The sequence below is a fragment of the Dipodomys spectabilis genome, unplaced genomic scaffold (assembly GCF_019054845.1).
Source record: "Dipodomys spectabilis isolate Male_0828 unplaced genomic scaffold, ASM1905484v1 ptg000710l, whole genome shotgun sequence".
NCBI lineage: Eukaryota > Metazoa > Chordata > Mammalia > Rodentia > Heteromyidae > Dipodomys > Dipodomys spectabilis.
In genome coordinates this window covers 571390-587854 of record NW_024871387.1, presented here as the reverse complement: position 1 = coordinate 587854, position 16465 = coordinate 571390, and the positions used below count along the sequence as shown (strand labels likewise).

The 16465-nt window shown below is 34.1% G+C and overlaps 1 pseudogene; it reads right to left on the bottom strand.

Annotated features, from left to right (window-relative positions):
• Positions 1 to 8822: 8822 nt before the first annotated feature.
• On the bottom strand, positions 8823 to 8922 carry LOC122101934 (annotated as a pseudogene).
• Positions 8923 to 16465: the final 7543 nt, after the last annotated feature.

Here is a 16465-nt window from a genome sequence, read left to right as displayed (position 1 = left end):
ACCTTAAATGTGTTGCCCTTGCTGTCTAATATTTAATCTAGTGTTTGATTAGAAATTTGTCATAATATGATTGAAGATCCCTTGTGTGATGAGTTGTGTCTCTGTGCTTTGGGAGGTTTCCTGTCTTTGTTTAATTAGAATGTGTCTTAGTGTGGACCTGTGTAATTATGTTAATTGTCTTCTTTAAGCTGCTAGATTCCTGGATGGAAGGGTTAATGCTTTCAATCAAATTTGGGAAGGATTTGGTCATTATTCCTTCAAATACTACGTATTTCGTTTTTTTTATCCCTGTATGTTATACATATATACATTATACATTGTACATACAATACATATTCACATTGTATATTTGAATATACATATATATGCCTACATATTTATATTATATATACATTTATATACATATATTTTTCACATAACTTCCACTTTTGTGATTGTTTATGGTAGGAAGTCTAGATTGATCCCAGCTACTCCATCAGAGTTAGAGTTAGGAGTTTTCCTTTTTATTTCTTGGTGAAAATATGCATTTCTCAGCAAGGATAACAAAACTGGTACAAATAAGAGCTAGCTTTGAGTTTTCTCTCTCTCTCTCTCTCTCTCTCTGTCTCTTTCTCTCTCTCTTTCTGATTTCCTGCCTCTGTTTCCAGCTCTCTGAGCACAGGACCATTGCTTACCAAGTTGTTTTATTGTGTGCTGTGATCTACTAGTGTGCGCACAGTCATGTTCTGCTTCAAAGGTCACCATGCTGCACCTGGAAGAGGAGCTGTCTACAAAGTCAGCCTGCATGGGTGTGCCTGCCTCTTTCTTGAGTTCAGAGTCCCCATAGCTACTGGGGTGGCCTTAGTAGATGCTCATGTGCCCGGACTGCTGACTGCTGAATGTGGGCGACTCAAGCACAGCCTCTTTATTTACCCAAGTCAGAAGTCTGTGTTGGATCCTGGGGGCACTGCCCTGTTGGTGACTGTGCCAGGAGGAAGGCTGTGGGTAGCAGTTGCCTCAATGTGGCCTGACCTCTGGGGAAGAGAAAGAATAGGTCAACTCTAAAGGGAAAAAGAATGAAGAGAGAAAAGAAGCAGTAAAACCTTTATCAATTAAAAACATAAGAGTTTGGAAGTGGAAAGGCAGTGGAAATATTCTAAATAACAATAAAAATTGCTAACATGGATAGAAGATGGATCACATTTTGTCATATATAATTTTGAAAAAAACATACTAGGAATGAAAATTTAAAAGTCAAAATTTAAAACACTATTTGGATTATAACTACACAGTATAGCTCAGTGGTTAAACATTGGCCTAGCATATGTGAAGCAATGGTGTGATCTCTTAAGCATTACAAAGCACACACACAAAAACCACAAGAACACACACACACACACACACACACACACACCACATACACACATTTGGAATATTGATATTATCATATTAAACAGAGGAAATTATCACAAATAGAAAATGTAGGTTAATATATGAAATAATAATATTTCTCGTCCTATTTAAAAGTTTAGTAGAAATAAAATAATCACAATAGATTCTTATAGATTAAGTAAACTGAAAATTAAGCAATAGAAGACATGAGAACCTTTTCAAATAAGTTTTAAATAATAAACATGTTGACACATGTATCCTTTCATTTTGACAAAAAATTGATGCTAGTGGTGTTTTAAATCAAGATTTAGAATATTATAACCAAGTGCTCTATATCTTGCTAGGGGTGGCTATATCTCTAATCATTTCTCTCTGAATATTTTTATAATAAGATATTATAGTTGCTCAGTCTCTCCCGAATTACAAACCCTATTTACATTTCCCACCATAGCTAGAAAATAGCAGCCAAAAATCACCATTCCCAGCTCAAACATTTTTTTTTAAGTTAAGTAAAAATATTTCCAAAAATCACCAGGTAATGAAACTTTTCTTAATAAAGTATGTGCTTCTTAAAAATACAGTATTTGCTACCTGGACAAATATGTTTACATCTATAAGAAATAATTTTTTTAAATTTACCAACCTTATAAAAATTCAAAAAATAATTTTTAAATATTCACTTTATAAATATTTTAAAAACAAAATATATGTGTCTGAATAATTTACATGTGTAAAAATCATGCAAAATTATATTAACTAGTCCTACAACTCTGAAAAAAGAATTACCCTGAAGAAACAGAAGAAAATATTTAAGTTCAAAATTTGAAATTTAGAAAATAAAATGAAATGTACTTTTTAGATGACTAAAGTAACTGTAAACCCTCTGCATACAAATTTTCTTATAAAAATGCATGAACAAAGAAAGCAAAAACACTCATTGATCAATAGCCACAGCAAAAGCATCAGTAGTTCTTTTTTTTAGCATACAAAAAAAATCGATGGACAACGTTCCTTCCATAAGCTGGGAAGGGAGGTGAAGGGTAAACAAAGGAGGAGGCTGCAATGCTTGGTAAGAAATGTATGCATTATCCTGCCCATGTAATTGTAACCCCTCTGTACAGTATGCTCTCAAATAAAATAAAATAAAATTAAAAAAATAAATAAATTAATTAAAAAAAAGAAATGTACTTATTTATGTAACTGTAACCCCTTTGTACATTACCTTTACAATAAAATTAAATTGAAATTAAAAATAAAGCAAACAATATACCAATAAGAATTCTTATAAGCCATTGGTTAAAACCTTTGTAAAAAACTGCCCTAAGTACCCAAGGAATATATTTTGATGATGCTACTTTAATAATTAAACTTCAGTAGAGAAGCAAAAATTGTAAAAACTGTTACAAAGTAAAGTAATTAATCAGAATATGTTACTATTCATAATAATCATAAGCTGAATTTATAGGGATAGTCAAATATGTAAGAAATGAGACAATTTGCCATACATTTGCACTTAATATGTGAGAAAGAATTTTCTAGGTCTTAAATATATCTTAAGCTTAATACTCAAAACTTAAAATATATCTTAAATTTAATAAAGAACCTATTCTGTCACATCATATGATAATCAGATAAAGCTGATATTAGAGCAAAGAACAGATTCTACTAAGTTTTTGTATGTTAATGTATATACTTATTTTGGTTGTGGGAAACTGGGGATTTCAACTTTAGTTATTGCTCATGCTAGGCAGGCGTCATGTCAGTGGTTAATTTTAGGATAGGGGTTCCCTTTCCACAAGAACATGCATCTGATCTGTCATTTTAGCCTTCCCATCATCAATGGAATCAGAGTTGCAGACCAACTTGTCTAGCTTCCTACCTTGCCTGGTCTGGATTCCGCAGTCCTTCCAATCTTAGACTGTAGATAGTGCAGTGTGGTGGAAATGATCCAATGCACCCAGCTATAGATTGAGAAGGAGGTCCACTAAACTTTCGGCCTGGTTCTATTCTCAAGCCTCCTCAGTAGTTACGAGTAGAGGTGGGAGCCCATGGTGCCAAGCAGTAAGAGTATTTTCTAAAGTAACTAGACATATATATGACTTGTGATTACCTCAGGAAAAAAATAAAAAAGCAGTGAAGCATAGAGGACAGACGGAATTTTAATTAGCTACTAAGAGGCTGAATCAGCTTAGGTAGCTACTCGAGAGGCTGAGATCTGAAGGCCACTGTTCAAAGCCAGTCAAATCATGAAAATACATGCGATTATCTCCAAAAAACCAGAAGTGGAACAGTGGCTCAAGTGGTAGACCATTACCTTTAGACAGAGAAGCTGAGGAATAATGCTTGCGCAGTATGAAGCCTCAAGAATAATGAATGTATGCATGAGCACATGCACATGTGTGTGCGGGGACTCGCACGAGCATCCACACACATGCACACAAACACACACAAATGAGTATTTCAATGTGAAGTTCTTTCATTTTAACCTTGCTGTACTTTATTTCCCTGTATTAGTTCACAAATTAACAAAATCAGCTAACCACCTATTTACATACAACTCATGTTTCTTTAAAGTCTACTCTCTTTTTGGAAGCCTGCTTTTATTTGACCCAAAAGTAAATTATTCAGGAAGTCAATTCATCTCTCTCAAGTCTGTTGTATTAGATGATTTTTAGGTTCCTCCTAGGAACATGATTTTGTGTAATCCTGCATGAAGCAACATAACCCTGTCAAACAATTAATAATAGGTTTTTCTCCGCCTGGCGAACATCTGTAGTTTTACTAACTTCATAAAATTCATGATCTGTCTGTGTATGCCAAAGACTGCTGGGCAAATAAAAAGACCCTTCTCAGAACTTAGCATTTGTATACTATTCATAGGTATGAGGTGTTTAAATATTACTGAATTTTTTTTGGAATAAATAATATTCATCTTGAGAAAGAAAAATTAGTTTCTCAGCGCTTCAGGTAAGAACATGAGTGAAAGAAACAAAAGGAAAAGTGAAGAACAATAATCAATATATTCAAATGAAACAAAACAACCCAAGAAAACACAAATTAATTCAGTACTCAAGAACCTGCAGGAAATGCAAATATAAAAAAATCAACTATGACAAGCTTATGAATATCCTTAATCCATGGGAGTGAACTGTTGTAAGGATAGTGCTTAAAGCCCAGACTGGACAGAAAGATCTGTACACAATGCCACGCACCTGTTATTTTAAATTCCAGGAAGAATAACATAAAGTGTACTGAGCCCCAAATCAGATACAAGTAGGAAGCCAGATTCTATCTGAAAAATAATCAGGATAATTTAAGTCTGAGGACATGACAAAATGGTAAGAACAACCATTTCGGGGGCACAAGACACTCAATTCAAACTCTAATATTATGGGTATTAAAGAAAAAAACTATGATTTTAAATAATTGGAATAATGGTAAGATTTGAGTATTTGAGTGGAGAAAAATCCATGAGAGAGACAGAATGAACCCACATTGCAATACTTTCTACTTAAGTGATAATGTTTTGTGATACTTCAGACAAAACAGTTACCTTGCTAATGAGTATGGATTTGCACTTGGGTGATGGAAATACTCTACTTACACAGGGGTAAATTAAATAGATTTTTGGGGGTAGATGGTACTTCTTGAACTAAGACCCTAGATGATGTCCCTGAGCTTTTTCTCTCAAGGCTACCACTCTACCACTTTCAGCCACAGTTCCAATTCTAATTTTCTGTTGGTTGTTTGGAGATAAGAGGCTCATGGACTTTCCTGCCCAGGATGGCTTCAAACCACAATCGTCAGATCTCACCCTCCGAGTAACCAGAATTCCAGCCATGAGTCATCAATGATTTTAATAATTTAGTAAATTGTGCAGTTACAGAAGTTATAAATTATCCTTATAACCTGTGTAATATATGTGTGTGTATATATCAATGCATACGGATAGAAATATTTTAGCATATTTTTGTATCTACAATAGAGTTATGAAATCATCCTTCATTATAAAATAAAATGGTAGCCGGGCGCCGGTGGCTCATGCCTGTAATCCTAGCTACTCAGGAGGCAGAGATCTGAGAATCGCAAGTCAAAGCAGACAGGAAAGGAAAGTGGAGAGATTCTTATCTCCCATAAACCACTCAAAAACCGGAAGGGGCACTGTGGCCCAATTGGTAGAGTGCTAGCCATGAGCTGAAGAGCTGAGGGAGAGCGCCCAGGTCCCAAGTTCAAGCCCCACGACAGACGAAAAATAAATAAATAAAAATAAAATAAAATGGAAACAAAAGTTAATAAGGAGCAAAACAAAGAGAATTGTCACAGGTTTCTTGTTGTTGAATGTAATATGAATTGTGAGAATCAGTTTGGCAAAATCATCTCTACTTTAACAAAATGGATAATAGCTATTAAATCCAATCCATCTATTTGCCCATATTGTGCATCCTCACACATGAGTGTCAAAATCAAACCACAGTTTCTGCTATTGTATTTAACTCACCTGTTATAAGTTAGAGGATAGATGAAGTAATCAAATAAAGATTAAAAAAATAGTATGTGAGGCTATGAGTTAAAGCTGAAAATGATTTTAAGTATGATAATAGCTTATTAAATTGCATATTTCTTACTTTTACTCTATTGTCATGTCCCTCATTCCCACATTAGAAAAGTACATAGAAGGTTCTCACTAAATTATATGTACAATTATGAAAAAAAGTATTGAAAAAATATGGACACAGTGTGGTTTTAGCTTATTGTGACCTGTAGGGGGTAGTGTGTTTTTGAGGATATGCAATACGTTCTAATGGAGATGAAGAGAGGGATGTGATTATTCTGGAAAACTGGCTAGAGGGTTGTTCCCAGAAAGATAGTGATGAATTCTTCCAAAAGGTTACAGTAAAATCACTTTCACAACCATGTTCACTGCTGCACTATTCACCGTAGAAAACTGATGGAAATAGCCCAGATTCCCTTTGGCAGAGGGATGGTTAGAGAAAGTGTGGCACATGTACACAATTGGATTGCACCAATCCATTATGAAGACTGTTACATTATTTGCAAAGAAATGGATAGATCTAAAAATATGTTAAGTAAACTAAGTCAGAGACACACACACAAAGGAACCATGTTCTGTCTCATATTTGGAAGATAGAACTTTATGCAAGTTTTCACAACAATATTAACCAAAGCATGCTATTTGCAGAGGAGAATTTCAAAGGTGTATTTTCTTATAAAATTGAATTTTTAATCCAACAAAATGAATACCAGGAAACTATCACTTAAGATGTGAGGGGAATTCAAAGGGAAGGAATAAAAAGAGTTATGGAGGAAGAGCGTGAAGGCATAATATTCAATACAGATAGTATGAAAGTAGAAAAAATTAAAGTGGGGTGAGATTTGGAAGGGTGTGGAGAAGTTATGTAAAGATCCATTGTACTTAAAAACTGATTTGTTGAATGGAAATTCTCTTGTACAATTATTTAAGGTAATAAAAATATAATTAAAAACAATGGAGACATTTTACCTTAAACTGTGTTCTCTTAAACCATGAGTCAATATAATAGTTTCCTCCTCAGAAATGTTCTTTGCAGGTATGTTCCTCACATTAACAGAAATGTGATCAGCACAATGTATATCAATCCATCACATTGCACATCATAAAGAGACACACTATAAATTCTATTTCCATCTCTTTAAAAAAAATTGTTTGCTCTATAAATTAATCAGAGGCATGGATTTTGTGGCTATTTAGTTCATTGAACATCTGTCTCTCTCTTCCTCTCTCTCATTCATGGTTCTCATATGATTGTTCCATAATTATCCTAATTTATTTTGTTGTTATATTTTTGGTTGCATCATTTCACTTTCTGCTCTGCCATTTCCCAAATCATTTACATAGAAAGTATTATTTCCTATGTTTTCATTCCTAGAATAAGCTGCACATGGAGACACCACTGGTCCTCATTTTCATTCTGTACCTTTTAATACGGAGGAAAATCTTTCCTCTGCTTTCTATCAATTCTCTACTCTCCAGTTAGAATAATTTAGAATCGTAAAAATGGAAAAAGAGAAAATAAGTCATGGTGAAAAAAAAAAGATGCAGAAAATTCACTGGATTTTTCTGAACAGTTCAACCAACGTCAACTACTGGGGAAATACATAGACACCTCATTCCGACTGGTACTCAGTCTCTGGTTAGGCAATTCTGATGAAGACAAGGAAGAAGATGAAAAAGTGAGGAATGGTATCATTTGCAAGAAAAAAATGGAGAAGGATCCAAGCAAATTTCTTCTTTGGGCTGCCGAAATTAATCGGCTTTCTACAGTGTGGCGAAACCTTTCCAAAAAGGCCACTAGGGATGACGATGAGTATACCGCTCTTCATCAGGAAACCTACAGTTGACACTGACACATTGTCCATGAGTTGGTGGCTCGAGGCAAATATTCATGCAATAACTGTGAATGGCTGGACACACCTGCACAGTGCTTATACGTGGAATAATACCAGTGTGGCTTCTTTCTTACTTCATCATGATGCAGATACCAATGTCTAAACGAAAGGCCTCTTGACCCCCTTGCATCTTGCTGCTGGGAATAGAAACAGCAAAGATACGTTTGATCTCCTTCTTTTGAACCATTATATTAAACCAGGTCTGAAGAACAACTTGGAAGAAACTGCATTTGATACTGCCAAAAGATAAGTATGTATGACTACCTCTTTGAAGTTGTGAAAGGCTGTACAAATTGTTCTCTTACGTCTTAATGATTTGGTTAAGTTACTTAAATTTCAAAAATGCCAGTCCATCCTTTGTCTCTGTACAAAATATTTTCACAATACAAAGCAACAGCAATATCTTACTTTAAAAATTCATGGATTCCATGGTATTCTTCCAAATGAATTGCCTGACTTTGATGTCAAAATATATTCAAGAGTTGTTTGTATACATCTATAATGATTTCTGTAGAGCTTGTGATTTTTAAAATCAGAAATAATTTTAATGTATCTGTTGAAATGAGTAGTACAGAACCTAAAGACATTTCTGGTGCTTGTCTGAAGAAAGTATATTTTAACATATTCTGTATTCTGTTTGTAAAATGTCCATAATCTATTTCATTCTCTCCTAGATATAATGCTTTGAATACTACATTATTATATATTATATAAATTCATTAATAAATGTGTCCTTACAGATTGCATTCCATATAAAAACAGTTTAAGATTCTTTTTTCTCCTAGGTCCTTATAGTATTTTATTTCTTTGGGATAAAATTAAAATGTTATCTAATTTCAAAAGTTTTGTAAAGGTTATGCTATGTAAAGACCTTTCTAAATTGAAGATTTAATACAGTGATGTCAAACTAACTTTTAATTATATGAATCACATATGTTGTTACACTTATATTTTTGTAATCAACTTTTTAATAACTGTTTTTCATTTCTAGCAACTGAAGAATGAAAAATATGGAATAATTCGCATATTTTCATATCATCCTTGTCCAAGTGGCATGTTAATCTCTATATTGTTGTAATTTATGTATACGTGCTGCTGAAGCATGTAGTATCCTGTAAATTTAAGTTGTTAATGATGCAATCTTTATACAGGCATATATCCTTGGTTGCCTATTTGTAGCAAGGAAACCTTATTGTTACTAACAATGTTATTGATCTTATTTCTCTGAAATTCTGTGTATAGTGGAAAAACATATTGTTTGGTAGATTGCTCAAACTTGCATTTTTTTGCCAATGACTATTTTAAGTCTTTTTCATTTTAAATTTGATCATACTTTGAAGCCTTTATGGCTAGGTTCAAAGAGATGGCTTTTCAAGTACTTATTTATCAACTGAGTTAGCTTTGTGGAGCTAATGGATTCAAAGTAAGCCTTGCTGAAGTGCTACTTCTAAACTTTTGCAGCTTAAAATTTCCCAAATGAGGTCTTACTGGCACAAATGTCTACTGACCCTTTACCCTTCTTCCATGTAGTAACAGACCAAACAGAATATCTTACCCTGACAGCAAAGATTATCTTACTGGAAAAAAACTAATCTTAGTTACAAGGGATCATAGAGAAATAAACAGTTCTGACTAGAAAGTATTTTATCATAATTGTTTATTATACCTACCATTTCAAAAGTAGCTAAAGCCAAGAAGGTGAAAAAAAATTGTTCTTATGCATGATTACCTAATGTCCTGACCATCCAACCAGGCAGGAACTTACACTACTGAATTTCTATCACCAAATATTTCCATAGCTCCAGGAGAAGTCCATATTGTTCTCCTTGATATTAGGCCTTAAATTGGTAATGTTTTAATCACAGTGTTTCCTCTTGCCTCTAGGCTGTAAATCTACAAATGGTAAAGCTTTAGGTCTAACTCTACCAAACTCTGGGGTAGAGATAATGGAATAATACTGTAAAACCGAGTTGCCTTTGATACCCTAACCACAACAGAACAATGAAAAACATTTCCTTATATTATATATAGTTATATATTTTATATTTATATGTGCTAATTTTATGTTTCACACAATGAAACTTACTAGAATTAATCGATAATTTGACAAATAAATTGATATTTATTACAATAAATAGATTGGAACATAAATAATTAGGTTTAGAATATATATTAGAATATAAGAAGTATCAATGCAATGTCTTCGGTATAAACTTGTGATACCTTCTAAGTGTCCTTAGTCTACTGAATTCACATGGTAAAAAACAATGTTGTTTTCCTCTAATCTGCGAGGGATTTTACTCTGCTGCTCTGTATATTGTTTTAACTCGTTGGCCCAGAATGGTTTTCTAAATATTTCTGATCATACCCAAATTTTGCTGATATGATGTCCAAAAGGTATTATTATTCTACAGGACCCACGCATCCTAGGATCCCAGGTCCCAGTTATCTGCATCATCAGATAACAAGGGCAAGTCTTCCCACCTAGGCCCATGCAACATGCCAACAGAAAGTAATTGAAGACTCATCTTAACTTCTCATTTCCTATAATAATTTAGTGCCCCAATTACACAGGGTTTAGCAGTAAGCAATTGTGAAATGCAAGGCAACTTAAAAATGAAAGATGAGATCACAAAATCTGAGAGAAACTACTGTAATTCACACTTTCAATTTACAGATGACTAGCCCATATGAGTGAACATGATCACAAATGTCACAAGAATATTTTTAATACCCCTCTCCTAATGATTAATGAAAGATTTCAGTCTAGTATAAGTAGGGCAAAAAATAGTTCCTGGAAGGATAGATCCATAATTTGTCTACCAAGTCTCGGAAAACTTGAATTAGAAGTCAAATATCATTCAGAAAAACATTAATTGAGAAGATCCTTAGTGCTTCAAAACACTAGTACTTCAGTAAAACTTGGTTATGTAGCATAAAAAGGTTGTCATTCCCAAATCAATGGGAACCTATATTTAATCTCCTGAAAATATATTCCTTTTCAAATAATTTTTAGGGGGTCCGGGTGTGGGGCCTGATCTCTGGGCTTGGGCGCTGTCCCTCAGCTCTTCAGCTTAAGGCTAGGACTCTACCACTTGAGTCACAGCACAACTTCCAGATTTTTTTTTTGGTCATGTGATGCTGGGGAATTGAACACAGGACCTCATGCATGCAAGCAAGTGCTTTACCACTGAGCCACCTTCCCAGCCCCTCAAATAAACTTTTTAAAGACACATTCTCCAAAATAACATTTGACGAGTAGATGATACTTAGTGACATTACAAGTTTTTCAAGTGGAAGGAACAAGTTACAATAGAGTTGATTTATTATCCAGCACTAATACCAAACAGGTTCAACCATTCCTTAAATTATAGAAATAGTAGCCCCCTCCATTTGTGTTGTTCAGTAGATGCCTTCCAGAAATGTGTTACATAGATCAGTCTCCCATATTTCAAGCCTAAACATTAGCTAATAAAGTAAGTTTCATCAAATAATAAGGTACATTTTAAAAGATCACGGATATTTGCCTTATCATGTTGATTGATGTTTTCCTTAAGAAAGATGACTTCAAGTTTTGAATATGGGTACTCATTAGAAATGTGACAAACATAAAATCTGTCTTCTATTTCTATCATATTCCTCCACAGTAATAAATTTTCGTTTTCTTCTTTTCCCAAAAGTTATAGGTAGTAGAAAATATTATCCCATGTAAAATAAAATAATCACAAACCATTGTACGAAGCCATTTATAAAAACTGCTATTTAGGAAAACATTCTAAGCCATTTTTAAACTTTCTTGTTGACTAGAGATTAATCTTCCAAATGGATAAGACTTAAATCATGTCTAGGTGCTTCACGTCTCCAGTCTTGCAAATTGTTATTGCAGATGAATTAATTATGGAAATATAAGCTGATATCAGTTCAAGTATATGCAGGATTGAAATGCCATGGAATGTACATAAACCTGTCAAAGTATGAACAGACAGTTTAAAAGAATGACTATCAAGAAGTTGAAACCAGAGAAGAATATTAGTAAAAACATAGAATGAATGAAAAAATGAAAAAATGGCAAGTACAACTAGAATACTCAATGTACACATGTGATAAAGGAAGTGGTAAATCTGAAATAAATCTTGGAGAAGAGTTTGGTTGAGAATGATAGAAGGAGTGACTCTGATCCAGGAGCACTGGACAATTACAAGGACATATTTAATTGTAACACACTACCACAACCTTTTGAAATTCAGTTAAAAACACAACAAATACCAAACACACAAAAATCACAACCAAACGGCAATCTCTAGAGAGTATGAATATGACCTCTCAAAATTTTAAATAGTTAATCAAAAGCAGTATGGGAAAAGCAAACCAACTGTTCAAAGAGGGCAGTTTGGGGTAGGGGAGAATTTTGAACAGACTTAAATAGATTGTCTAACGTTATAAATCACCTACATCTGCAGCAAATATTTTCTAATGGGAGATCTCTTTGTCTGAACTGGATATTCCAGTCCTGAGATACACTTGATAGCTGGTGAATATAGAATGGAAGAAACAAGAACAAAACCCATTACTCCATTGGAGAGAAAACAGTCCTCTATGTTTTCTCTCATCGCTCTTTACTACTCTTTTTCATACTTTTCAGTCAAGTGATTTTGAATTATATCTTTCCTTCTTTGTTCTGGCAAAGTAATCGGTCAATGTAATTCACTAAATACTATTTGCCATTTTTTCTATTATGCTGTTTACTTGTCCAAGCGAGTCCATTAAACTTCCCTCTTGTATTTGGTTGCTACGAAAACCCAACATCTATGATAATGAGGACAAACTCTCATGTAAAACGTTGTCTCCACAAAACCAGTCCAAGAAGCTGTGATCACAAATATTTAGCTATACTTTTTTGTTCTTTTACCTTGAAAGTCTTCTTGTGTCTAAAGTGCCCACAAAAATAAGTACTCCACCACTTTTTGGTTCAATTACTTCTAACCTTAAAGATATAGTTTGCTAACAAGATGCTTAGAGGAAACTGAAGAATACTCCACTTTTATCTTCTCACTTAAGACTCTTGTTAGATACCATATCAGGAACAGTGAAGTTATTCTTTGCAAAATTACTTCAATAGATTATTTTTCTGTTGGTTTTGCATTTGCTTAACAAGATGTATGGAGGGGCTGGGAAGTTGGCTCAGTGGTAGAGTACTTGCCTTGCATGCTCGAGGCCCTGGGTTCGATTCCTCAGCACCACATAAGAAAAAAAGCCGGAAGTGGCGCTGTGGCTCAAGTGGTAGAGTGCTAGCCTTGAGCTGAAGAGCTGAGGGGCAGCGCCCAGGCCCAGAGTTCAGGCCCCACGACCAGACCCCCCCCAAAAAAACCCAAAAAACAAACAAACAAGATGTGTGGAGAAGAATAGAGTTAAATCACCCATACCTTGGATGACAGTGTCTGTTACAAAGGACAATACTTCTATGTCCTATTTCTATGTCCTCCTCTTAGCTCTTACCTGATTTCCAATTAATCACAGCTTCTTGGCTTAAAGTCTAGTGAAGTGGAAGGACAATAAGGCCTCCCCCACTGCTACGTCTTCATGGTTTCTCTTTTAAAACTGTTTTATTTGGATGTGGAATTTATTTTTATATCTTCATTCGATGTAGTGTGCATTGAAGTGAGCCAAATAGGCTCTGTAAAACCACTTTAGGTAGCAAAAATATTAAGACAATCTATTTTAAAAAGTTTTGGCCTCCCTCCACTGCTGAAGCCAATACGCTTAGCTAGGGCTTCAAAGAACACTGTTTTCTTACTATTTCCATTTGCTCTTCTTTTCTGATCCCAAAACTTTTTGGCTTATGTAATAAGAGAAGTCTTCACTGTCTCATGTTAATAATGATATTATATTTTTGAGCCACTTAGAAATGTGAAATCATTGGTTTGAAGTATTCAATCAGATTTTTTTCTGTGTTTCAGTGCTTTATGTGCAAAGACATTGTAGAATGTATTATAAACAGAAAAGTGTAAACCCAATACCTTCTTTCATTGTGGAGGGAACTTTCTCCCTAAATAGTTTGACCCCAATTATCTTTTTCAGAGAATTACTGTTTGGTTAGTAAAGGTCAAATCATAATTTTGATGTCTATTTTTAAAGAAGTTTGAATTTAAATTCCACTACAACCTTGTTTCACACAGTAAGAGTTTATTTCTTGGGTAAAGACAATTCTCAAGGTAACCTACAGGATTTACAGCAAGGTTTGTGAGGTTTGTTTGTTTCGTGTGAAAAAGAGCCATCTTCACCCACATTGCTCCCTCTCAGCTAAGTCTCCATGGATTTCTTTGCATGAAAGCCTATTCTCCCAGGCAATTAAAAAAAAATTTAATAGGCTATCTTGTTAAAAATTTTGAACAATTAAAATTTACCTGTCATAACTTTAAAACTCTTTTGAAATTCCTTTAACAGAATCCTAATTCAACCTTTACCATCAAAAACAGTTAACATGTAGTTTTCATAATATCATGTCCATGCAACTCTTATTTTCCAGGGCCTTTGTTATGCTATATATATGACCATATATGCTGATGCTAAGCAAAATGAAATCCAAGATATGGAAACAGAGATTTTTATTTGCGGTTGTTGTTTTTAATGTACTATGTGATTTCTATTTTCTTTTGGCATTTTTCCCTATGGTTTATTCCCTGCTGTATTTGATTTTGATACCCTGTGTATTGGTATACATTTACCTTAATTAGGGAAGGGAATAGGAACAACAAAATGGCGAGAAACAGGACAAAGGGCAAACCAATACAATAGCAATGCTCACAAGACAATATGATGGAAATGTACATTACACCTTGTGAGGGGTATTGTGGTGAAGGAAAACTGTGAGAAAAATGAGAAAGGGGATAACAAGTTTGAAACATTATGTATTCACTACCTTACAATTTCTGTAACTCCACTTTACATAACTTTGACAAGAAAATTAAATTAAATAAATAAGCTACACGAAATAAAATTTCACTGTATTGGTATAGTAAATATTATTATTTTTAGTAACTTTTAAAAATCAATACTATTTGGCATTAAATATGAATTAATTACCCCTTTTTAATCAAAGGACCATCAACTTGAATGTTATCTACCGAGACAATATTTTCACAATATACTTGCCAATACTTTGAAAAAAGAATAAATTTAAACTTTCTCATACTAAAACAGAAAATAGTTTCATTCTATTGAAACCCATAACTTTTAAAAGTAAATAAGTTGTTAAGAGGACAGAATATATGTGTTCTTCAAAATTCCTATGACTAATAACTACTCATTTTCAAATTCTGAACATTCCTACCTGAGAGCTTCAAAACAGTACCTGTTTGCATGTTATGTAATTCTGCAATAGATTCTTATTCCAATGGGTTGCTACAGATTGAGAAGTAAACAGAAAAATAGCCACATTCTGGTAAAGGATAAAACTATGAAGCATCTGTAATAATTAATTCTTCAAGAGTAAGCAATTCTTGATCAGAGTAAGCTATTATTTCTATGACCATTAATCAGAAGATTTATGCCATAAAGTCATCCTAGCCCAACAGTTTCCAAGGTGTAGGGTGCACCTCAAAGTTCCCTTAATTTACATCACGAATAGCTTATCTCTATTGTGAAAAAATACTACACCTCTGCTAATGTGATGCTTTCTATGTTCTGGAAAGAACACCACAATAAACTGAGTTGCATCATTTTCCCCCACTGGTATTCTTGAGATCAGAACATTTGCAAATATTATTCATATTTATACTTTTTTAACTATCAAAGATATTCAGGATGCTAAGAGTGCAATGTTACAGTTCAAAGCCCACCCAGGCAGGAAGGTTCCTTAGATGCTTATCTCCAATAAACTTCTCAGCAAAAGCCAGACAGAAGTGGCACTGAGATTGAAGTGGTAGGGCACATGCCTTGAGCATAAACAGGCTCAGAGACAGTGTTCAGGCCCAGAGTTCAAGCACTAGGACAAACCAATAATACAAAAACAAAAATGAAAACAAACCCCAAACCTAGCATTTTTTCTCATTGTATACAGAGGCACATAATTAAGGAAATTGCTTCCTGTGTTACATAGGTAGAAGAAAGAAGATGTCACACAATTATTCTCCTCATACTATGTTATACCAAAGCCTCAGAAAATTGCTTTTTCTAAATTTATAAATTAATATCATCCATTTCTTGGCAACTCTGTCTACATTATTCACATTATCATTTTATACATGAATTGTTGGAATTATCTATTAACTAATTTCTAATTTTATCTCTCTTGAAAAAATATTCTACGCAAGTAGACTGCAAGAATCATTTGTGAATTTGTCAATTAAACCCTCTACTTCAAAATAATTTTGGGGCTGGGAATGTGGCTTAGTGGTAGACTGCTTGCCTTACATGCATGAGGCCCTGGGTTCGATTCCTCGGCACCACATAAGCGAAAAAACCCACAAGTGGTGTTGTGGCTCAAGTGGTAGAGCACTAGCCTTGAGCTGAATAACTGAAGGACAGTGTGCAGCCCCAGAGTTCAGGCCACATGACTGACAAAAAAGAAAAGAATTTTGTAGTATCCAATAGAATATGAAATTACAAACAAAACCAAAATATTTATTTTAAATCTCAATTCTAATTT